Here is a 24692-nt window from a genome sequence, read left to right on the forward strand (position 1 = left end):
CCTGGGCTAGAAACTAGACACAGGCATCACAGGTGGCCCGTTAGCAAATCGGGTAGCTAAGAAAGTGGCCCACATTTGCACATTGGTGCAGTTTTGAACCGTTAATTAAAGGCAGACTATATTGGGGTTTTGCAATGTTTGGAAGACTGAATGCATTTATGCTTGCTGCAGGCAATGTTGTAATATCAGGGAAATACAACAGTAAAAACTCGGTTATGCCATAAAACTAGTACACAGTCGGCAAAAAAAAAAGCCCAGATCCTCATGAGTCAGTCCAGGCCCTCTGGCACTGCCAGATTGCCCCAGGTCAGTCTGAACCTGCTGGCAGTCATTTTGGCCACCTTCTTCAGCACCCCCTATTTCCATGGGCAAATTTTGCCCTTCTAGGAGCTCCCTTCCCACCCCCCAACCATACCTGCCTTAAAAAAGCCCTGAAATTCCCTGGTGGTTCAGTGAAGTTTTTTTTGTGTGTGGTTAATGGCCGCACATCTGCGATCCACGATCAGGAATTTGTTTAAAGAACTTGGGAAGGCTGTCTAAGAGAAGGATCTCCACTGGACGTCTGCAGGAGCAACTCACCTGCTCCTACCTCGCTGCTCTGTTGGGAGTTTGCGAAGTCAGCGCTCCTAACGGAATGCTGACATCACAAAAGGTTAGGTGGCAGCCAAACCGGAAGTGATTCTGTCCCAAATTTAGCCCAAAAAAGAGCCTCCGGTGCTAGCACCAGAGATTCCTGTCTGAAACCTCCCCAGGGTCTACCTACAGCAGCACTCTGGAGTTACGCCTACACTGAATGGATTGTTAGTAGATAGTTGGGAGCATAAGTGGGTGAGCTCCAGTTTCTTCCATGGTCTGATTATTAGGTATTTTTGTAAAAGATGGATTAGCAACTATGAACATGGTCTTAGGGTACTCCTAGAGAAGGGAACCCCCTCTGATTATTCAATTTTAGGTCTGGGAGAAAAGGGAGACAACTAACACCAAACAACTATCAAAAACCTCCCACCTGATCTATATTTCTTTCCTATAGGGCAAAATAAGTTCTAATGGGTTATTGACATTCAATCTGAGACATGATGCATGCAACAATTGCTACTTTTCAAAATATTTGTATTTATTTTTTAGCATGATTTAGTTCATTGTATCAAAAAAGTTAAAAACCATACATTATGTTCATAATTCTTCCCATTTTTCTTTTTTTACAAATGTGTTGTACAATTCATAAACATTTTTGCACACAAATGATATTTTCTATATCAAACCCCTACAGATCTACCACACACTCGTACTGACATCTCACATCACACTCGTACTCGCTCGTACCATCCACAGTATCAACACACCCAAGAACACATACACATGATGGTCATACAAGGAACAGAGATGTTTAAGTCTCTGTGACCATGTTGTGGGTTGGGTGCACACAAAGACAGTTTGACGCACGTTTCGGTGGTATTAGCCAATATACGACCAACTTCTTCAGGACCATCAAGGTTTTCAAATTTTGGGCGAGTGGTTGGGATACAACTACTACATCAGAGAGTTTATCATAAAGGAACCACTGTTCGGCAGATCACTAGAACTGAGGTAATGTCTTATTGTATTTGGCCTCTCTTCTAGGCGAAATGCATATATCTCTACTTAGCACTGATGTTAGTGAAGTACCACTGCACCATCTCTTTCCAGATGAATATAGTTCACAAGGTTGGTCTATTTGTCACTCCCCACTTTATAATTGGGTTAACCTCAAAGCCTGTTTGTAAATTTCCTACTGTGCGATGAGATATTGGATCATATCCATTTGGAATGTTCTTTTTTTTTTTTTTTACCTCTTTTATTGATTTTCATCTGACATCTAAATATCACCATCTGTTATCAACCATCCACCCACCCAATTTTACAATTGTCATCAAGACCCGATACATAACATCATTCTTCCAAATCTCTGCTAGTCTTATGTGCACATAACCCTGCAGGAATATTATTGCATCGTATCAGCAATTCTTATGCTTGTTGCAGCTAGTCCTCGTTGCAGACCTATTATTTCTGACCTAATAAACAAGTGATAGCACCCCCTCCTTAACACCCTGCCTCCCTCCCCACCACCGGTGTGTTGTGCGTGGCAACGATCATACACTATATAGGGTTCGTGTTGACAAAAAAACAGGATGTCCCTACTGGGTGTTACAGCACCCTACTTGAACCCGTTCACTCTATTCTTGATCTTCCCCAAACGATTGGTTTAACATTGTTTGTACCAGCCCCTCCCATGCTCTCGCCACGTCCAGCGCCTTTTTATTATTCAGACGTCGCGCCTGTTGGAAGCGAACAGCACCCTCACCACTAGCCCATTTTATCATTTCAGCCCTCCAGCTCTTACTGCTAGGACCCTCTTTCGATTTCCAGCGCATCGTTATTTCCCTTTTAGCCAGCACCAGTCCCATATCTACGAACTTACTCGTCACCTTCGTCTTGGAAGTATGAGGAAACCAGTGTTATATGCATGTGGCCATATCAAAATCCAATTGGCACTCCGTGGTTAAATTCATATCTCTCCCACCTCTCCCCAGTAGTTCCCCAACTTCGGGCATTCCCGGAGCATGTGCTCTAACTCCGCGCCTACTCTAGCGCATCTAGGACACATCACATTGTTAATATTATAATATTTCATGATCTTACCAGGTGTCAAGTACGCACTGTGTAGTATAAAGAAATGTACCAACTGAAATCTTGTGTTTCTGGCGCCCTTCCATGCCCGGCGCAGTATATGCCCCATGTGACCTCCGGTATGGGTTTCCCAATACTCGCCTCCCACTTTGTCCGTAGCGTGTCTATCTGAAAGAGACACGTTAGTGATAGATTCCTTACCTTAGAATATCCCCAGGCGTCAGACTGGATCCGGAAATTTTTGCGTAGCAATACCCCTGCGCGCTGGTAGGCGTCGTCTGCGGCTCCGCGTCCGTCGTCGGCGTCGTGAGCGCCGGGATGACGTCATCGGAGTATATAGACGGCGCCCATGCGCGCTGACGTCAGTTCTTCTTTTTTCCGCGCCAGCTAGCGCAGATCCGGAAGAAGCTCTACCCCCAGTCACTTTTTGACTGAAAACTTTTTTGATCTTTTTGATCCTCTAGTTAGTCGATTCTCGACTATCGGTGCCAGGGATGCCCGGGTTCAAGCCTTGCTCGAAGTGCGGCCGACTCATGTCGGTCACGGACCCCCATCGCCGGTGCCTGAAGTGCTTAGGCCTCGACCACGACGATCGAACCTGCTCCGACTGCCGGGCCCTGACGTCGAAGGCTAGGCGGGAGCGGTCCCGCAAGCGTCTCGAGCTGAGGCAGTCGGCCCCGCGCCGCTCCAGGTCCCGGTCCCGGTCCCACGGGAGGTCGAGGGACAGGTCGCGAGGTCGGAGTCATCGACGTTCCGGGAGTGGACACCGATCGTCTGGTTCCAAGTCCTCAGGTAAGAGGCATGAGAGGTCGGAGCGACACCATCGGTCCTCCGACCCGCCCCGTCGCTCGCTCGATGCGACCGGGGATTCGGGCGACACCGCCCACGCGGCTCCGCGGGAGTCGCAAGCGTCGCCGCCTGCCCCACACCTTCGGGTCCCTGGGCACGGCGCGTCGCAGGAGGAGGTCGAGAGGTACCTCATGGCCATGAGGGCCCTCCCTCCTCAGTCGGTTCCCGTGGCGCCTTCGGGCCGATCGGCTCCGTCTGGAGGTCCTTCCGGGTCGGGCGCTTCGGCCCGACGACGTCGGGTGCTTCGGCCCCGGCGCCGCTGGCGACTTCGGTCCCGGCGCCGCACGACCTCGCTGGATCCGGCTCCGGATCCGGGACCCCGCCGGTCGACCCTACGACCTCGCCGGCGCCGTCCCTTCAGGTGTCGTCCCCGGCAGCCGATGTGGTTGCCGCCCCCAATGCTTCCTACGGTCCTGCTCAGGTGTCGGAGGGGCGCCGCTGGGCGCCGATTCCGTCGGCCTTCGGAGAGTTCTATCTCCACGAGGAGGCCCTGGCTGTTAATCCTGGTCTCCAGGAGCCGGGTGACGAGGAGCAATGGGAGGGGTCCGAGGACCCTCTGGCACGTGATTGCCAGTCTCATCAGGACTGGACATATGAGCTTGGGGAGGCCAGTGGTATTGACACCTCGCCAGACACTGGATTTACGTCGCCCCCGACTGTGGCTTCGGAGGCGGGTTCTGCTTACAGTGTAGTGTTGACGAAGGCAGCTAAGGCCCTAAACCTTGAGCTACCCGTCGCGGCCGTGAGGACTAATCTCCTCACTGAGGTACTCAAACAGCAGTCCGGCTCCGCGGAGCCCCTTCTGCCGTTTAATGAGGCCTTGTGTGACGTTCTGCTGGGCACTTGGTCCAAGCCCGCCACAGGTCCCCCTGTGGATAGGAACGTGGCCAGACGCTACCGCCCGGCACCGGGCGACCCTTGCTTTTTGTCCACCCACCCCACCCCCGAGAGCCTGGTCATCCAGGCCTCCAACTCCCAGACCGCATTCCCGTCGGCCCCGCCCGACAGGGAATCCAAGAGATATGAGCAGTTCGGGAAGAAGGTCTTCTCGTCTGTGAGCCTAGGGCTCCGGTCAGTGAACACCAACTGTCTCTTGGGCCGCTACACCCACACTCTGTGGGACACGGTTGCGGAGGTGCTGCCACAATGCCCTGAGGAGGTCAGGGCTAAACTCAGCCAAACCCTTGCGGACGGCCGAGATGCGGCACGCTTTTCCATCCGGTGTGGGCTGGATACCACGGACTCACTGGGCAGGGCGATGGCAACGACGGTGGCGGTTCGACGCCACGCCTGGTTGAGGTCCGCCAATTTCTCGGCCGATGTCCAGGCCACTCTCCTGGACATGCCGTTTGATGGCCGTCGCCTCTTCGGCGACAAGGCAGACCATGCGCTGGAACGTTTTAAGGACTCCAGGGCCACGGCCAAGTCCTTGGGCCTTGCGGCCCCACGCCAGCAATCGGGTGCCTTTCGCTCCTTTCGTGGCCACGGAAGGGGCGCCCCACCACGGACCATCAGCCACGCGCCGCAGAATGTTCAGCAACGCGGTGGTGGCCGTGGGAACCGCCGTGGCGGTGGTCGGGGCCAGCGGCGAGGCCAGTCCACACCTCCCTCAGCAGCCCCCGCCTCAAAACCTTCCTAGTCCGAGCTTTCAGGCCCATGTGACGCCTGTGGGAGGCAGGGTTCGCCATCACCTCTCCCACTGGCATACAGTCACTTCGGACAGGTGGGTGCTGCAAATTGTCCGAAGGGGTTTCTCCCTCCCCTTCGAGTCTTCCCCTCCATCCATGCCACCTCTATACCACCGTGTGTCGGGGGATCACTTGCAACTTCTGCAAGAGGAGGTTTCGGCCCTCTTGGCCAAGAGGGCCATCGAGCGCGTTCCTGGGCCAGAAGTAGGACGTGGCTGTTATTCCCACTACTTTCTGGTACCCAAGAAGGGCAAAGGGGGCCTACGCCCTATCTTGGATCTACGGAACGTCAACGGCTTCCTCCGGACGGAGAAGTTCAAGATGCTCACTTTGGCTCAGGTCCTGGCTGCCCTGGACCCAGGAGACTGGATGGTAGCGTTGGACTTGCAGGACGCCTATTTCCACATCCCCGTCCTGCCGGCCCACCGGCGTTACCTGCGGTTCACGGTAGGCCAAGAGCACTTTCAGTTTACCATGCTCCCCTTCGGCCTTACCAGCGCCCCACGGGTGTTCACGAAGGTGATGGCGGTGGTCGCAGCCCATCTGCGCAGGCAAGGGGTATCAGTCTTCCCCTACCTCGACGACTGGTTGTTGAAGGCGGGCTCGCCCCAGACAGTCGTCAGCCACCTCCAGACTACGGCCGACCTCCTGCACTTGCTGGGGTTCTCCATCAATGTGCCGAAGTCACACCTGTGTCCCTCTCAGAAGCTCCTCTTCATCGGAGCGGTTCTCGACTCGGCGCAGTTTCGGGTTTACCCACCCGAGCAGCGGGTTCGGGATATTCAGGCTCTGATTCCTATCTTCGGGCCGTTATCCCGGGTCTCGGTCAGGTTGACGCTGCGGCTTCTGGGACTGATGGCCTCCTGCATCCTTCTGGTGCGTCACGCCAGGTGGCGGATGCGGGCTCTGCAGTGGGACCTGAAGTTTCAGTGGGCCCAGCATCAGGGCAACCTGTCCGATCATGTCCTGATCTCGGAGGGCACTGCAAAGCAACTGCAGTGGTGGCTCACGGACCGCGACTGGGTCAGTGGCAGACCCCTCTCTCTACCCCAGCCGGAGCACGTAGTTGTGACGGACGCGTCCCTCCAGGGCTGGGGAGGCCACATGGGAGAGGCGGAGATCAGAGGCCTCTGGTCTCCGGCGGAGTCCCGGCTCCACATCAACCTTCTGGAGCTGCGGGCGATTCGTCTTGCACTGAAGGCATTCCTCCCCTCTGTCAGGGGGAGCGTGGTGCAAGTGTTCACCGACAACACCACCGCCATGTGGTACTGCAACAAACAGGGCGGTGTGGGGTCGTGGACCCTTTGCCAGGAGGCTCTGCGCCTCTGGCAGTGGCTGGAACATCAGGGCGTGACTCTGGTGGTTCAACACCTGGCAGGTTCTCTGAATGCCAGGGCGGACGAACTCAGCCGCCGGTGCATGATGGATCACGAATGGCGTCTGAACTCGGACGTGGCGCAAGGTCTCTTTCGACAGTGGGGAGAGCCTTGGTTAGATCTATTCGCCACAGAAGAGAACGCGCAATGTCAGCAGTTCTGCGCGTTGGAGTTTCCAAGGCGGCACTCGCTCGGAGACGCTTTTCGTCGCGAGTGGAGCTGCGGCCTGTTGTACGCCTTTCCGCCTATACCACTTCTGCCCAGAGTGCTGAAGAAGATCAGGCGCGACCGGGCCCAAGTTATCCTTGTGGCTCCGGACTGGGCTCGAAGATACTGGTATCCCGAGCTACTCAGCATGTCAGTCGATCCCCCGATTCGTCTGCCTCTTCGGGAGGACCTTCTGTCGCAGCAGCAGGGGACGGTCCTGCACCCGAACCTGTCCAGTCTCCACCTACAAGCTTGGAGATTGAGCGGCGGCAGTTGAGGCCATTTGACTTGCCTCCCGAAGTCTGTGACATCATTCTGGCAGCCAGGCGTCCCTCCACAAAGTCGGTATACGCCTGCCGGTGGAATAGATTTGTGGCATGGTGCACAGCAAAGGCTGTGGATCCCCTCTCTGCACCCCTTTCGGAAGTGCTGCTCTTTCTTCTTTCCCTTGCCCAGCAGGGCTCTGCTCTGGGCACTCTTAAAGGGTACCTTTCTGCTCTTTCAGCCTTCTTGAGGCTACCAGATCAGCCTTCTTTGTTCAAGTCCCCTATAGTGAGTAGATTTCTGAAGGGCATCACGCACATGTTCCCTCCTGTTCCCTTCGTGATGCCCCAGTGGGACTTGAATCTTGTTCTCACCTATCTGATGTGTGCTCCCTTTGAGCCACTTCATAACTGTCCTCTTCGTCTCCTTACGCTGAAGACGGCCTTCCTGGTTGCCATCACCTCTGCCAGGAGGGTGAGTGAGCTCCAGGCTCTTTCTTCTTCTCCGCCTTTCCTGTCTGTTCATCCTGATAAGGTGGTGTTGCGTACACGACCTTCCTTTCTGCCCAAGGTTGTCACGGCCTTCCACATCGGGCAGTCCATCACCTTGCCCACCTTCTTTCCGCCTCCGCATCCCTCGAAAGAGGAGGAGAGGCTCCACCGTCTGGATCCAAAACGTGCGCTCTCCTACTACCTGGACCGCACTCGCCAATTCCGGGTGGATGACCAACTCTTCGTTGGTTACGTGGGCGCGAAGAAGGGAAAGGCTGTACACAAGAGGACCATCTCCAGGTGGATCATCTTGTGCATCCAAGCATGCTACTCTATGGCGAGGAAGGAGCCCCCGGCTGGATTGCGGGCTCACTCCACTCGGGCCACGGCGACAACAACTGCCCTGGGCCGCGGTGTCCCCCTGCAGGACATCTGTCAGGCAGCCACGTGGGCCTCGCTGCACACGTTCGCAAGACACTACTGCCTGGACAGTCAAGTCCGGAGGGATGGCTTCTTTGGCCGTTCCGTCCTCCAGGACTTTCTGGTGTGATATTGGTTCGCAGACCCACCACCGGGGTTGGTATTGCTGGGGTATCTATTCTAAGGTAAGGAATCTATCACTAACGTGTCTCTTTCAGATGCACAAGTTACTACTTGTGTAACGATATATCTGTAAGAGACATTAGTTAGTGATAGATTCCTTACCGCCCTCCCATCCTCCCCGTTCTGCGAACCGATATTTAGGGTTAAGGTCATCCCCTTTCAGGGCCCTAGTTTCAATGGCACCAGTGTTAGTTCTATCATGGCTCTGCGTATCTGGCGCGGAAAAGCTGTGTTATCAGAACTGACGTCAGCGCGCATGGGCGCCGTCTATATACTCCGATGACGTCATCCCGGCGCTCACGACGCCGACGACGGACGCGGAGCCGCAGACGACGCCTACCAGCGCGCAGGGGTATTGCTACGCAAAAATTTCCGGATCCAGTCTGACGCCTGGGGATATTCTAAGGTAAGGAATCTATCACTAACTAATGTCTCTTACAGATATATCGTTACACAAGTAGTAACTTGTGCAACAGAACCAGTCCCTAATTCAACATCCTCAAGTATAGGCATATCACTGCTTTAAACGTGCCAGCCGCCATCACCACGTATTAGCACGCCATTGTAGTTTTAAGTTTTGCTAATACCCCCCCTCCAATGCTTCTGAATGGCACGCAACAGGGCAGCATGCACCAAGAAACCTCTCCTTTGGAGATCATACCTCTCCTGTAATACCTGATAAGGCAGCAACACTCCATCCTCCTATAGGTCCCCTAACACTTGGATACCTGCTTGCTCCCACTCCCATAGCGATGTCCAGTCTCCTCCATGGGGTAAAGCTGTCAGCATCCCCAGTGGTATCTCAGGCGCATAAGGGTGTCCGCACCGGCTCTCCGCTGACTCCTATTCCAGCACAACCTCAGTGTCTTCTCTTCCAAGAAGAGATCCTGAAGGTCCAGTCGCTGCTGCAATACTACGAAAGATAGGACGTGTCTCGGGATTCCGCCTCCTCTCGAAGCTTCAGGGCCCCGAAATTCCATGGCTACCGCCTGCATAAGAACCTACAACTGCGCCGCTAAGTAATACAGTTCCAGGTTAGGAACCGCCAGTCCGCCCTCCGCCTTTGGTCTCATCAGCGTTTTTTGAGCCACTCTGCGCCTCCCAGACCCCCAAAGGAACCCCACGACCATTGATTTCAAGCGAGCAAACATGGAGCATGATATCCATATGGGTAGGGTCCTAAAAAAGTACAGCAGTCGAGGTAGTGCCACCATCTTCAGCAATGCTATCCTTCCCATTACAGATAACGGAAGGGTACTCCAGAATGCCATGCTCCCCTTTAGGGCCCGCACACATTTCCCTATATTGCCTTCTAGCATATCGCTGGCTTCATGGTAGTTATGCACCCCAAGGTACGCCAAACAAGACGGCTCCCACCTCACTGTGTCTGTCCTCACAGGCGCCGTCCTCCTCGGCTGCACTGGGAATAAACATGTTTTGACCAATTAACCTGCTACCCTGAAACACTGCCAAAGTCTGATAACAATCGCGCCGCCCCCGCTAGTGCATCTTCCGTATTCGCCAGAAACATCAACAAATCATCCGCATATAACAAGATGTATTGTTGTTCCCCTCTAAACGCTAGGCCCTCGTACCACTGTCCCAATTGGGCCCTCGCTGCCAGAGGTTCAATTGCCAAAGCAAATAGTATCGGGGAGAGTGGGCAACCCTGCCGCGTCCCACGGGTTACCGCATAACTGGGGGAAATCATCTGCCCCACTTTCACTCTAACGACAGCCGAAGTATACAACACCGCCGTCAATCCCACAAATGCCTCACCCAGCCCAAAGTGCCCCATTGTCTTATACAGATACGGCCATTCTAGGCTATCGAAGGCCTTTTCTATGTCCACTGATAGGATTGCAGCCATGGGGGAGCCTTCGCAGGCCTCTCCCAAAACCCTCACCAATCTCCTCACATTGGTAGCAGTATTCCTGGTTGGGATAAACCCAGCCTGATCCTTATGCTCCAGGCTAGTCATATGCTGTAGCAGGCGCGATGCCAAGATCCGACTTAAGATCTTATAATCTGTGGACAGCATTGATAAAGGGCGATACGCTGCTGTGTCCGTGCCATCCCGACCCGGCTTTAATAAGGGAACTATGAGGGTTTCTCGCATCATCGGGAGCAGTCCCAATTCCCACGCCTCTCCATAGACCTCCAGCAGTCTTGGCGCCAGCAAGTCCATGTAGCGCATGTAAAATTCGACAGGCAAGCCATCCACTCCCAGGGTCTTATTCCGCGCCATCTGCTTAATTGCACACCTAATCTTGAGTATTATGTACTGGCCCAGCTGCTTCGCCTGCTCATCGTCCAACTGCGGAAGAGTCACGCTCTCTAGAAAGGACTCAATATCTGCCTCGCCTGCTTCTAATGTACTCTCGTAGAGCTTCTCCTAATACTCCCGGAACCAATTCATGATCCCACAGTATAGATCTTATTATCTGCCCCCGCCGCTAGTGCCAAGATCGGGGAGCCTCGCAGTATTGGGTTAGCCAGCCATGCCAGCAGCGTCCCAGCCTTCTCACCTTCCGCATGAACCTTCTCAACGTATTTCTTGTAATCAAAACAGCGCAACCTCTCTACCTCTGTAGCCAGCGTCTCTTTAGCCTCTATTACCTCCTTTTGATTCTCCGGGTGTTCCGGTCTCGCCTGTTCTACCAACCACAGCCTCTTTTCAGCTTTTTCAACGTCCTGCAATAGGACCTTCCTTACTCCAGCATACTTACTTATGCATAGCCCTCTTACCACCACCTTAAAGGTGTCCCTAGTAGAAGAGGTCACTGCTTTCTCATTAAAGTAGTTTTGCAGCGTGAATCTTTCTGGATTCACTATGCTTTGCATATTCTGCTATCTGGTGGTTGGGTCCGGAATCGTAGTCTTTTTTTTTTTTTTTTTTTTTCGTAGCCCAGGTGGGCGTCGACGTCCCACCATTTGGTGTACCTTCGGTGACGTCGGCATGCTTCGGGTGGAAGCTCCCACCCTTGGGCGCCATCTTCAGATTGTTTTCCGCCGTTGAGTCTGGATCGTCGCGTGAAGGTCCAGAAGTTTTGGAGGAGAAAGGGAGATAATTAGCGAATTTCTTCAGGAAAAAACTCGAGGAGACCAGGAGAAGATCATCAGAGCCGGGACGACGAAGGAGAGGAACCTCGAGATCTTCGACGTCCGACGGAGAATGCGCACACAGGAGGCCCCCTGAGCGCAGTAATGGACAACACACCATTTAAATTCTGCCGTAATTGTCACCACAAGTACGCGCAGAGAGACCAGCACCCGGTCTGCAACCTCTGTCTGCCTATCGACCACGGGAGCAAGGACTGCAACGCCTGCTCAGTCTTCACGCCGAAGACCCTGAGGATTCGGGAAAAACAGAGGATAGCTCACCACACGATTCAGGGCAAGGGCAAGGCCCCGTCGCTGTACGACCTGGGCCTCTCCACCGACTAAGAGGACAACATCGCCGAAGGTCCAGATGTCTCCACGGTCGCAGAGACCGATGAGAAATCGTCAGACAAGGTAGGAGAGTCTACGACCCCGAAACCCTTGACAGGGCCTCGGAAACCTGAGGCTGACTCTCGAAAATCAGAGTCTAGAACCTCGAAGGGAGCACCGGCGTCCAAATCTTCGACGACCGAAGCTGCGGTCCCCAAAAAAACAGCCCAGCGGATCCTTCGAGAAAGACTCCCAGAAGGAAAAGACCAGCGAAAAGCAAAGGTCGTCGAAGCAAACTCCCGAAAAGGGATCTTCGACAAAGGAGAAGGAGCCGAGAGCCGCTCAGACGATGACGGGGCCGTCTAAAAGGGCGGCGAAACGCTCGACGCCGAGCAGGCCGCACAGATGGAGAGAAAGAAAAGCAGGCTCGAGGCCGAGATGGAAAACATCATCCAGAGGAAGGACTTCGAAGACAAAATGAAAAGCTTCAGGATCCCCTCGAAGCCCACGACGGTCCTCGAAGAGATAGAGTAACACGAGGAGTTCGACGCTGAAGAGCCGCCGGAAACTCCGGAGCCCTCGGAGCAGGGAGAAGAGGAGGACCTCTATTACACAGAGGGTGATTATGGGGACTCGCGTTCGATCTACGACTCAGGATCCTCGACGACTCAGGACCAGGATTGGCACGACATCGAGGCCGAAAACCCGGAGGAGGCTGTGGAGACATACCCCTCAAGGCCTTCGCCGCCAGATGACATTGGGGCCTACTATGAGGTCGTCAAGAAGGCTGCAGCAGCTTATGGAGTCAAATTTGAGGAGGAGATGGCTAAAGCACATTTCCTGCTGGAAACCTTGCTCCCCGCACAGACAAAAAGCCACTTCCTGCCCATGCTGAAGAGTATTATGGCACAGGGCAAAGAGGCGTTCAGAGAACCAGCTACCTGCAGGTCAGTCACGCCAAAGACAGAGAAAAAGTACAAGTTCTCCTCCCAGGACCCCCCTTACATCCAGGGGACAGTTTCAGCAGACTCAATTACAGCCGCAACGGCCAGAAGAAGGGCCAACGTCCCAACAACATCTGGGCCACCACCTGACAAGGAAAGCAGGAGGATGGACCTAACAGGCAGAAAAATTGAGAGAAAAGCAGCAATGCACTGGAGGATGGCAAACTCCAACGCCCTTCTCAACATACACCAGTACCAGAATTGGGACAAGATGAACCAATTGCTCAAGCACCTCCCAGAAGAACACCAGCAGAGAGCCGCTCACCTCGTGGAAGAGGGGAAAAGCATTGCAAACTCGTGCCTGAAGACAGCCTTGGACGGGGCAGAAACATCCAGCAGGCTGATGGCTATAGGAATCACAGAGAGAAGGCAAGCCTGGCTCAGGATCTCAGGCTTCAAGACGGAGGTTCAAAACAACATCCTGAACACCTCTTTCAATGGAGAAACACTGTTCGGAGCCCCAGTTGATGAGAAACTCACCCAACTGAAGGACAACGAGACGGCAAGGTCCATGGGGGCCCTGCAATTCAGGAGGATGAGAAGAGGCACTCGTATGCGGAGGCCGAACGGAAGGGGTGGAAACCAGCAAGGACAATCTCACCAGGCGTTCCACCAGGGTCAACAGAGTGACAACCAAGGTCACCAGGGCCAGCAGAAGCAAAACTGGAGCTATCAGAACAGGGGCCAGTTCTTTCGCGGGAGAGGAAACAGACGGGGCCAGAGAAGGAGAGGCGGTGAACAACCCCCCTCTAAGTGACTTCACACGGAAAAAAGTGCTCACCCACTCAAACTCTCCGGGGGAGGAGCACGGGAAAACAAAGAGGAGAGGGCTACACGAACAAGACACAAAAGACCATGTAACACCAGTAGGAGGCAGGCTGAGATTTTTTCTCCAGGAGTAGAGAAAAATAACCACAGACAAGTGGATACTCAACATCATACAGTTCGGATACTGCATAGAGTTGGAAAAGAGACCACCAAACAGAAAGCCAAAGAAAAGAGAGCACTCGGGAAGAGAGCTGCAATTGCTCCAAGAGGAAGCTCAAGCACCTCCTCCTCAAAGAGGCCATCGAACCGGTCCCATTCAAAGAACGGAACAGGGCAGTGAACTCAAACTACTTCCTGGTGCCAAAAGTGGACGAAAGCCTAAGACCCATCCTGGATGTACGGTTCCTAAACAAGTATGTAAAGACTCAAAAATTCAAGATGACGTCCCTACAAGAGGTCATCCCACAGATAAAGGCCGGGGACTTCTTGTCCACCGTAGACCTCAAAGATGCATACCTGCACATCCACATGAACAGGCAGCACAAGCACACGCTAAGATTCACAGTAAACAAGGATCACTACCAATTCACAACCCTGGCATTCGGTCTAAAGTCCGCACCAAGGGTATTCACCAAATGCCTTGCAGCAGTGGCCGCACATCTGCGAAGAGGGGATACACGTGTACCCCTACTTTGACGACTGGCTCATAAAGGCAAGCTCTTACAGGACATGCAAGGTTCATGCAGAGCAGGTCACAAGAACGCTAACAAGCCTGGGATTCGCCATACACTGGGGAAAATGCTTGATGGAACCGGAGCAAGTGAAGATCTTCCTGGGAGCTCAAATCAACACCGTCCAATGCAGGGTGTTACCCAGCGAAAACAGGACACTCAGCCTACTGAGGGAGAAACGTCACTACTAGAAGGGGCGAGCTATGACAGTGAGGACAGTAAGCAAGATCTTGGGAATGATGGCGTCATGCATACACCTGGTCCCCAATGTACGCCTGCAGATGAGACCGCTCCAAGAGTGGCTGCAACAGCAATGGTCACAAGCTACAGGAAGTTGGGAGGATCTAGTGGTTGTAACGCACAAGGTGCAGGAAGAAATGAAGTGGTGGACCAAAGAGAGGATAACAATAGGGAAGCCTCTAACGCCACCGGACCCAACAGTGACCATCACCACAGACTCATCCCAGAAGGGATGGGGCGCACACATGAACAGGCTCAGAGTGAGTGGTCTGTGGAGCCCAGCGGATGCGGTCAGACACATCAATTACCTGGAGCTGAAAATAGTGTTGCTTGCCCTTAAGGCCTTTCAGAAACAACTGTACAACCAAAAGGTGCCGATACAAACAGACAACACCACAACAATGTTTTACATCAACAAGCAGGGGGGAACTCAATCATTCCCTCTGTCAAGCTTGGCACAGGAAATCTGGAGATGGGCAATACCACTCAAAATAGACCTGCTAGCCATACACCTGCCAGGGAAGGACAACGTAGAAGCGGATTGGCTCAGCAGGCAGACTTCAGCATCCCACGAGTGGGAACTCAACATACAGGAAACAGAAAGACTATTCAGGAGGTGGGGCACTCCGACAATAGACCTGTTTGCAACACACCAGAATGCAAAATTCCAGTACTTTTCATCCAGACAACCAGAGGCACTATCCCAGGGGAATGCCCTATGGATAAGCTGGTCAAAAACATTTGCCTACGCTTTTCCCCCCGATACCACTGATCCCCAGGGTTCTCAACAAATGCATGACTAGCAACATGACGCCCATCCTGATGGCACCACAATGGGCCTGGCAGACCTGGTACTCGCAGATAATGGAGATGGCGCAGGGTCCACCCCACAAGTTCTCAAAAAGAAGAGACCTACTCTCCATGGAAAACTGAGCAGTTCTACACCCAGAACCGGAGAGCCTCATCCTCTCAGCTTGGCTCCTGAGGACTTAGAGTTCGCACATCTAAAACTACCAGAGAGCACCCTGCGGGTGCTGCGGGAGGCAAGAAGGCCCAGCACACACAAGTGCTATGGGGAAAAATAGAAAAGATTCACTCAATGGTGCTGCAAGAAAAAACTCCATAGAACGCTGACCAGGGAATCAACGGTGCTAAGATACCTCACGCACCTAATAAAAGCAATGCTAAGCTCATCCTCGCTGAGGGTACACCTGGCAACGATTGTGGCATACACAAGAGGAGAAACATGGAGAAGCTTCTTTACATCTCAAGTAGTAAAAAGATTCCTGGAAGGGGCTAAGAGAATAGCGCCACCAAAAAGGATGCCGCTGCCAGCTTGGAACCTAAATGTGGTACTGACAGAGCTCATGAAAGCACCTTTTGAACCCATCCACAAGGCATCACTGCAAATGCTGACAATGAAAGCAGCCTTTCTGGTAGCAATCACTTCGCTACGCAGGGTGAGCGAACTACAGGCACTAACACTTCAGGAACCCTACATCCAGATACACAGTGACCGGGTCGTAATGAGAACAGACCTGCACTTCATGCCAAAGGTGGTGTTAAGGTTCCACATGAATCAGAGTATTCAAATTCCTAGCTTCTTCCAGAACCCCACGACAAGCGCTGAGAGGGCGCTCCACACTCTAGACGCAAGAAGGGCAGTGATGCACTACATTGAAAGGACGAAGGAACACAGGAAGACAAAACAGTTCTTCTTATCCTTCGCAAACATTTACCTAGGTAGACCAGTGACTAAGAACACCATAGCTCGATGGATCGCACAAACGATAGAATTCTGCCTCAAGCAAGCGGGGCAGGAGCTAACAGGAGGGGCACAGGCCCACTCGACCAGGAAGAAAGGAGCAACAATTGCCTTTCTGGCCAACACACCAATTCAGGACATGTGCCTGGCGGCAACATGGGCTTCAGTGCACACGTTCACTAAGCACTATTGCGTGGATGAACAGATGAACAAGGAAGCACAAATAGGACAAAGAGTGCTTCAACATATATTCAACAACCAACGCTCATCTTCCACCCAGCCGCCACAAAAGTAACAAAACCACTACAAAATCTATGCACAGTATAGTGAATCCAGAAATTTTCACACTGCAAAACGAATAGTTTCTTACCTGCCGGTGTAGTTTTGCAGCTTGAAGATCTTTCTGGATTCACTAGCGAACCCACCCGCCTCCGCCAGAAAGATGAGGCTGGAGAAGAAGGTGGAAACGCATGGAATAGAAAGCAAGTTGAAGCTTACAAGATACGTGAAAAGAATTACGTTGGAGAAAGGTTTAACAAGCATAGCCATGAATTCACTACAAGGACACAAAAGAGAAAAAAAGAATCCGAAGATGGCGCCCAAGGGTGGGAGCTTCCGCCGGAAGCATGCCGACGTCACTGAAGGTAAACCAAATGGTGGGACGTCGACGCCCACCTGGGCTACGAAAAAAAAGAGAGAAGACTACGATTCCGGACCCAACCACCAGATAGCGGAATATGCACAGCATAGTGAATCCAGAAAGATCTTCAAGCTGCAAAACTACACCGACAGGTAAGAAACTATTCGTTTGTTATCCCCTCACCCACCTCCCTATGGAACACTGGGTCATCCAACGTCTCAGGTCGCAATCTCCATGTTGGGATTTCAGCCTTTTCCCTTGCCCAATGTAGGGTAACCAGCAGCGGGTTGTGATCAGACAGAGTCCTGGTGAGGTACTCAGAGTGGGTTATGGACGGCACCACCGACGCAGAACACAGTATAGCGTCAAGCCGCACATGAAGCTCGTGCAGCGGCGAAAAGTAAGAATAATCTCTTTCTAGTGGATGATGTGTCCTCCATACATCCACCAAATTCCATCTAGTCTGCCACTCAAGTCTGTACTTGGACAATCTGCGAACTGGGGACTCCGGTAAGGGGGGTTGAGACCTGTCCATGACAATATCCACTATGGAGTTGAAATCCCCCCCCAGTATTATCGGGCCTGCTAGGTAATGTGCCAAAGTACCGGACATTCGGTCCCGGAATCTTGCTTGCTCCACATTCGGGGCATATATACTACAGAGTGTTACCTCCCTGCCATACAAGCGCCCCTCAACTGCAACAAATCTGCCCTCATTGTCTATCATTTGCTTAGTTGCCTGAAAGGGGACACCAGCCCTGACCCAGAGCAAAGCCCCCTTCGCAAACGCGGAATAAGCTGTACTAAAGACATGTCCCCTCCATCTACGCTGCAGCGCCAGCCCCTCCGACTTAGTGAGGTGTGTTTCTTGAAGCAGTGCTATATGTACCCCTCTCCTGACCAAATATGCATGAACTCCTTGCGCCTTGTCATCTTTCCAACTGTTTGGGATTTCGGCGGCTTCCGCACACCCTGCTGCCTGCGTCGAAGGTGCTGCGATTTGCGCTGGGGCAGACCCGTAGAAGGCTCCCGCAAGCAACGCCCCAGGCGATCTGTTCCCGCTCTGTAAGTTTCCAGCCATGCCCACGCATCTTCTGGGGTGTCATGAAAATGAGTGCCACCATCCAGCATAATTTTTAGTTTCGCTAGAAATAGCAACGAGTACTGAAGGCCCTCTGTTCTCAACTCTCTTTTAACTGCCAGGAATGAAGTGCGACGGCGCTGGATCTCCAGTGTACAATCCGGGAATATAGTCACTCTACCATTATCGACTTAATACGGCCCATCCGTCCGTGCTTTCTGGAGAAGGAGGTCTCGGTCCTCTAGTGCAGGAGCCTGGCTACCACCGGGCGTGGGGGTCGTCCCAGCTGCGGCGGCCTAGCAGGCACTCTGTGCGCACGCTCCAATGTGAAGAAGGGAGATAAGCCCTCCGCCGCCACCACGGTCCTCAACCAAGGCTCCAGGTACTGCACCATATCAGATCTCTCCACTTTTTCAGGTAGGCCCACCACGCAAATGTTGTTTTGTCTATTCTGGCTTTCCGCGTCCTCCGCACGCTTCTCCTACGCCCGGACGCAATCCATCACCTTCACCACTCCAGCACCTTTTGGGCCGGCGCCACCTCCAATAGTGTTACCTCCGCCTGCTTCACCCGAGCCACCAACTTAGTGATCCGCCCTCAGCAGCCCCAGCCCCGTCGCTACTTGTGTAATGTCCTGTTGCAGGGCTGTGCGCGACTCAGTAATCGCCTCCAGTACACAGTCAGACTGTTTTTTTCAACTGGGGGTCCTGGGCCTCCTCCGCTCCGTCCAATTCGGCCTGGGATTACAACATACCATCCGGTGGCTGGGATGCTCCCGCTTGCTTTCCTCTTGGTTTCCCCATGGTTCAGACCGCCAACCACCGGGCAGGTGCAAGTTTGTTCACCTCGGCACCCCGGGGTCCCAGAGTAGCACCAACGTCCGCTTCTACCCCAAAGGAGGGCAGGTGTCTTGATTATCAGGTAGGTAGGTATCCGTGCCCCAGCGTCAATGCGCGTAGGCCAACTGCTCCCTTCCGCAATCAGATGCCCAGTGGTGTCGACCAAATCCAGGTTGCGTCCGAGCCAAATCCACTATGGTGCGCTCCCGCGCACGGCCGCCGCAGCGCCAGCAGATGAGCCACGACCCGGCCACCTCTGGAAACCAATGTGTTGTTGTCACTCCACTCGCTGACCCACTCCGTCTCTGCCCCTCCTGCCGCGCCAGGCCAGCACAGTCCTCCAGGGCCAGTGCACCGCCCCACGACAAGTACCGGATGCGTGGTCCTTTCCCATTCCCAGACACTGCAGCACGCGCGGACTTCTGTGCTCCTAGTTCCGTCGCACTCTGGGCCCCGTCCACCGCTATTAGCTCTCCTCCGCAATACTCCGGGCACCTCCGCTGTTCGTGTTCAGTTGCGCGGGGCCATCTCATCCAGGCAGCCTCCTCAAGTAGTCACGAGCTCCCCTCCCGTCAGCTGCCAAACGGGTCCACGGCTGCCTCCCCCAGCAGGGCCTTCGCTCTGTTTTCGCGCCGACCACCTTCCCCGCCATGGTTCGCTGGCTACAGCCTTCTAGGGTGACCAACCGTCCGTAAATTTCACGGACAGCCCGTAATTTTGGCTGTCTGTCCGTTGTCCGTGAAGGATTCTTTAACGGACGCCATTTGTCCGTAATTTTAACCGGGTACAGCTTGCCCCCACCTCCCTTCTTGACTCCGATGCTGTAGGAAAGCTCAGACTCCCAGCAGCACTGTAGAGGCACAGCGGGATGGCTACCCTCACACCTCCAGCCCTTGATGAGCTGTTAAGAGGTGCTTGAAGGTGACAGAGGGAGGGGCTGCGGGTTCAGGAGCAGGGGGCATCCATTCACATGCAAACAGCCCTGTTTTTGTCTTGTATCTGCTATTTAGAGGGGCCTCACACATTCCATTTCTACCCAGGGCCCCAAACATCCTAGACTCGGCCAGATTACACCCCTGATTACACCGAGGCAGCACCTGCTTCTCTTCACTGAGCTTAATTACTGTCACTAATTTGTAAGCAAACCTCGGTTCTTCAAACATGCATAATGTAATACAATAAAGAAATGGCACAATCGCACCCACACTGATTAATAAAGTATGGAGGACAATCAGTTCAATCAGTTCTCTTAGAGTATCTCCTGTAAGTACTGTATATCACAGTGGGGGATGGCATTTTGGTCAGAGAGCCTGTCTTCTCGTTGTCTTGTGCAGAAGGGGCGAGAAGCCCAAGATGATACTAGAATACTGCATGCCCACCCCTGTGCCCACCCTGGTGGATCACGTTCCCTCTCCTGTGATGACTCCTGCTCCTGTCCCCCCATGTGGTGGCTCCAGTCCACCCCCCCCCCCCCCGCCTGTGATGGCTCCTGTCCCCCCATGTGGTGGCTCCAGTCCACCCCCGCTGTGATGGCTCCTGTCCCCCATGTGGTGGCTCCTGTCCACCCCACGCCTGGGATGGCTCCTGCCCTCCCCTCAGTGATGGCTCCAGTCCACCCCCACCTGTGGTGGCTCTTGTCCCCCCCTGTGGTGGATCCTGTCTCCGCCCTGGGTGGCTTCTGTCCCAGTCCTGGAACGGCCCCTGCAGCGAGGGTGAAGTTCTTGATGGGCCTCTTCTCAAAAGGGCTCAGCTCAAAATTAATATGGAAAGGTGGGCGAGTAAGTAAGTGAAGGGATGTGTGAATGGCTGGATGAATTAGTGAAAGGGTGAATGGATGAATGAAAGATTGAATAAATGGATAATGAGAGAGGATAGATGGATTGATGAGTGAGGGGAAGGATGGAGAGAAAATGTAAACAGCTGGATCTATGGGTGGAAGGGTAGCTGGATGATGGATGAGGGGAAAGATGGATGAGGGGAAGGATGATAGATGGATGGAGGGGAAGGATGGATGGGTGAGGGGAAGGATGATGGATGAGGAGAAGGATGGATGGATGGATGGAGGGGAAGGATGGATGGATGAGGGGCAGGATAAATGGATGGGATGGATGGATGGGTGAGGGGAAGGATGGATGAAAGGAAGGATGGATGAGTGGAAGGATGATGAATGGAGGGAAAGGATGGATGGATGGGTGAGGGGAAGGATGGATGAAAGGAAGGATGGATGAGGGGAAGGATGGATGGATGACGGGAAAGGATGGATGGATGGATGAGGGGCAGTATAAATGGATGGGATAGATGGATGGGTGAGGGGAAGGATGGATGGATTGATTGAGGGGAAGGATGGATGGATGAGGGGCAGGATAAATGGATGGGATGGATGGATGGGTGAGGGGAAGGATGGATGAAAGGAAGGATGGATGAGGGGAAGGATGGATGGATGACGGGAAAGGATGGATGATGAGGGGAAGGATGGATGATGGATGATGAGGGAAAGGATGGATGGATGGATGGATGATGAGGGGGTGGGTGAAAGGATGGATGATGAGGGGAAGGGTGGATGGATGGATGATGAGGGGGTGGGTGAAAGGATGGATGGATGGATGATGAGGGAATGGATGGATGATGAGGGGAAGGACGGATGGATGATGAGGGGAAGGATGGATGGATGGATGGATGATGAGGGGAAGGATGGATGGATGGATGATGAGGGGAAGGATGGATGGATGGATGATGAGGGAAAAGGATGGATGGATGATGAGGGAAAAGGATGGATGGATGATGAGGGGAAGGACAGATGGATGGATGGATGATGAGGGAAAAGGATGGATGGATGATGAGGGGAAGGATGGATGGATGATGAGGGAAAAGGATGGATGGATGATGAGGGAAAAGGATGGATGGATGATGAGGGAAAAGGATGGATGGATGATGAGGGGAAGGATGGATGGATGATGAGGGGATGGATGATGAGGGGAAGGACAGATGGATGGATGGATGGATGATGGGTGGGTGAAAGGATGGATGGATGGATGGATGGAGAGTGGGTGAAAGGATGGATGGATGGATAAGTGGGTGGGTGAAAGGATGGATGGATGGATGATGAGTGGGTGGGTGAAAGGATGGATGGATGGATGATGAGTGGGTGGGTGAAAGGATGGATGGATGAGTGGGTGGGTGGGTGGGTGAAAGGATGGATCAGTGGATTGGGTGGTGGGTGGGTGAAAGGATGGATGAGTGGGTGGGTGGATGGTGGGTGGGTGGATGATGGGGGGTAGGTGGATGAGTGAAATGATGGATGTATTGATGATTGATAAGTGCAAGGGTGAATGAATGGACATATGAGTGAAAGGGTGGGTGTAAGGATGGATGAGTGAGTGAAAGGGAGGGTAGATGGACAAAAGGATGAATAGATGTGTGAAGGAGTGAAATGATAGATGGATGAGTGATAGGGGCAATGGATGGATTCATGAGTGGATGAGTAGATGGATGGATGGGTGGGTGGATGGATGGATGGATGGAAGGAAGGCTAAGTGAAAGGGTCGATGGAGAGAGAAAGGGAGGATGGATGGATGACTAAAAGAGTGGATGGGTGGAAGGATTAGTAAGTGAAAGGATGGCTGGATTGGTGAAAGGGTAAATGGCTGAATGGATGAGTGAATGGATGGATGGGATGAAGAGTGGATGGATAAGTGTACAGATGGATAGGGTGAAAGGGTGGATGGATGTATGGATGGATAATGGAGGATGAGTGAAAGGATGGATGAGGGGATGGATGAAGGGATGGATGAGTGAAATGATAGATGGAAGGATACATGATGGATAGGTTTGCAAATGGTTGAATATGTTTGGAAATGGCTGGGCTTACTTATATACTATTGCGCGACCTCTGATGTGTCTGTAAAACGTACCTATTGTCCAAAAGTTTTGTCCTGAATTTTGACCTCCTGTCCTGAATTTGTGTCCTGAATTTTGACCCTTTGTCCTGAATTTTTACACTCACGTCCTGAATTTGCACCAATGCCAGTTGGTCACCCTACAGCCTTCCCCCCGGCCCCCCGACCGCCTCCGCAGCCCAGGGCCGCTGGTCAGGCTGCGCCCTGCTCACCCAACCAGCAGGGGGTGTCAGCGTTCTGCCACTCTATGATCTGCAGTTCCGTTCAGCCACCCAGCCTCCTTTCTGCAGGGCGCCCTACCAGGAATTTCACCGCGTAGGAAGCGCTCTCCCAGTGTCGTCCTTCTCTGTTTGCGGGCCGCCATCCCACAGGGCGCCCGCCGCGTAGGTCTCCCCTGCTCGCAACCCTCGCGGGCACAACCGTATTCCTCCAACCTTCCGGCCCCTCCGTCTGGCCACCTTCCAGTCTCCAGCAGGATCCGCTCTCGCCTTTGAGAGCCTCGCAGCGCCTCAGATGGATGTGCGGTCACTCCGCACCATCGCCGCCGCCATCATGAGCCTCTCTGCCGCTGTCAGGCCCGGGCTGGTAAAACCGCCCAGAGCACCCACCTCATGCCCCGAACGTCTCTGGGCCGGCTCCAAGACAGGGTCATACCCCACCTGCTGCTTCCGGTGCCACTGAGTGGTCCAAAGGACCGATTTTAATCAGGATTTCTCGGGGATCACCTCGGAGCCCGGCGCTCACGCAGCCAGCTCCATTGGCCTCCAAGCCACGCCCCCCTCCATTTGGAATGTTCTTGGTGTTAGATGATGAGATCACAGGGTTTATCTGAGTCTCCAGTCCTCGCTTAACATAACATCCTCCAGTGTAGTGTATGTGTGCTCTAATTCTGATCCTTTCACCATGCACTCAAGACAACGGACCGTCCGTGGGTTCAGCTTACTATCTGTTCCTGTGTTGGCACTTACGTATTGCATCACAAATACCACTTCTGACCATACTCCCGATCTTTGGGTATGCATTGCGGATGATTGGCTTGCTGTCAGTGGGTTCGTGTTCAGGGAGGCAGATCGCAAGTATATGCCCCACTGTATTATTTGGCCCAGAGACCCATTAGGGAAAGGCCTTTGATTTTAGGTTAGAATAGACATTTTGTTTGACATTAATCAAGCTTTTCAAACTATAGTTTGTAGTCTTCAACAATGCACATGTTGAGATGCTTTAAAGTCGTTTCTACGGGGGCGTGGCCAAGATGGCGGCGTGAGCAGACGTGCTTTGTCGGAGCTCCCGCCGCCGGCCGTTAACTACAGCACACTTCCTAGCGAAACGCCCTGAACCGAGCACTTCCCCGGCGGGCCTGAGGCCAGCATTGCTGCGGGGGAGTGCAGGACGGCTGTGCGACCGGTTCCCGGCGCGGAACCCCGGCTGGGCCCGGCCCGGCGACCTGGTGGCACTGACGGCCTGGAGGAAGCGCGGCACGACCGCGAGGGGCGGAGCCTACACGCCGAGTCGAAGGCGCCGGTGCCCGGCGGCTGCTGAGACGGCGAGCCCGGCCCGCGCTGCTGAGCGCGAGGCCCCCGTGATCACCTGTCGGGGGCTTCTGCGGGCTCGCCATACTGACCTGCAGCTTCTCGGAGTGCCTAGCTGGTGGTGGTCGACGGCGGACCCGGCCTGGGTCGAATGAGGGACCCCAAGACAAGGAGGTGAGGAGCGGTGGTGGAGGGGGCCCCCACCCCCCCGGCCCAGCAGACCCCCTTTCACGTGGGGCCGCCGAGAGACAGCGGAGACCGGCTGGCACCCCCGCAGGCCCGTCCACTGGCAGCACGACACGGCGATAGTCTGGGACGGTCGAGATCACGATCGGCCAGCGCAGGGCCTATCGGTGAGACCCCCCGCGGTCGCCCTGGCTGCATCCACGCGCCTAGGCATTCGACAGGAGAGGTGGTGGCCGGTCGGCGCGGGGGGCGCGGAGAGGATCCACAGGGGCCACGCACGTGGTGGGACAGCACGAGAGCTCTCGACCTGAGCAGACGCTGGAGGCACCCACACGAGTAGCCGAGCCCCCCCGACCACGACCCCCACGGAGGCGAGCGGGCCCCCCTTGCTGCGAAGAGGCCCCTGCGACCGTGCTGAGCTCTCACCCCCTGGACA

At 53.9% G+C, this 24692-nt stretch overlaps 1 protein-coding gene and 1 pseudogene across 1 annotated transcript in view; both read left to right on the plus strand.

The window, feature by feature from the left end:
• SMC2 (structural maintenance of chromosomes 2) overlaps window positions 1-24692 on the plus strand; it is a 380518-nt gene that overhangs the window by 314379 nt on the left and 41447 nt on the right. The gene's annotated exons all lie outside the window — the stretch shown is intronic.
• LOC147728189 (uncharacterized) lies at window positions 11983-13338 on the plus strand (annotated as a pseudogene).

Source organism: Lissotriton vulgaris, chromosome 3_1 (assembly GCF_964263255.1).
Source record: "Lissotriton vulgaris chromosome 3_1, aLisVul1.2, whole genome shotgun sequence".
In the NCBI taxonomy this organism is placed as follows: Eukaryota; Metazoa; Chordata; class Amphibia; order Caudata; family Salamandridae; genus Lissotriton; species Lissotriton vulgaris.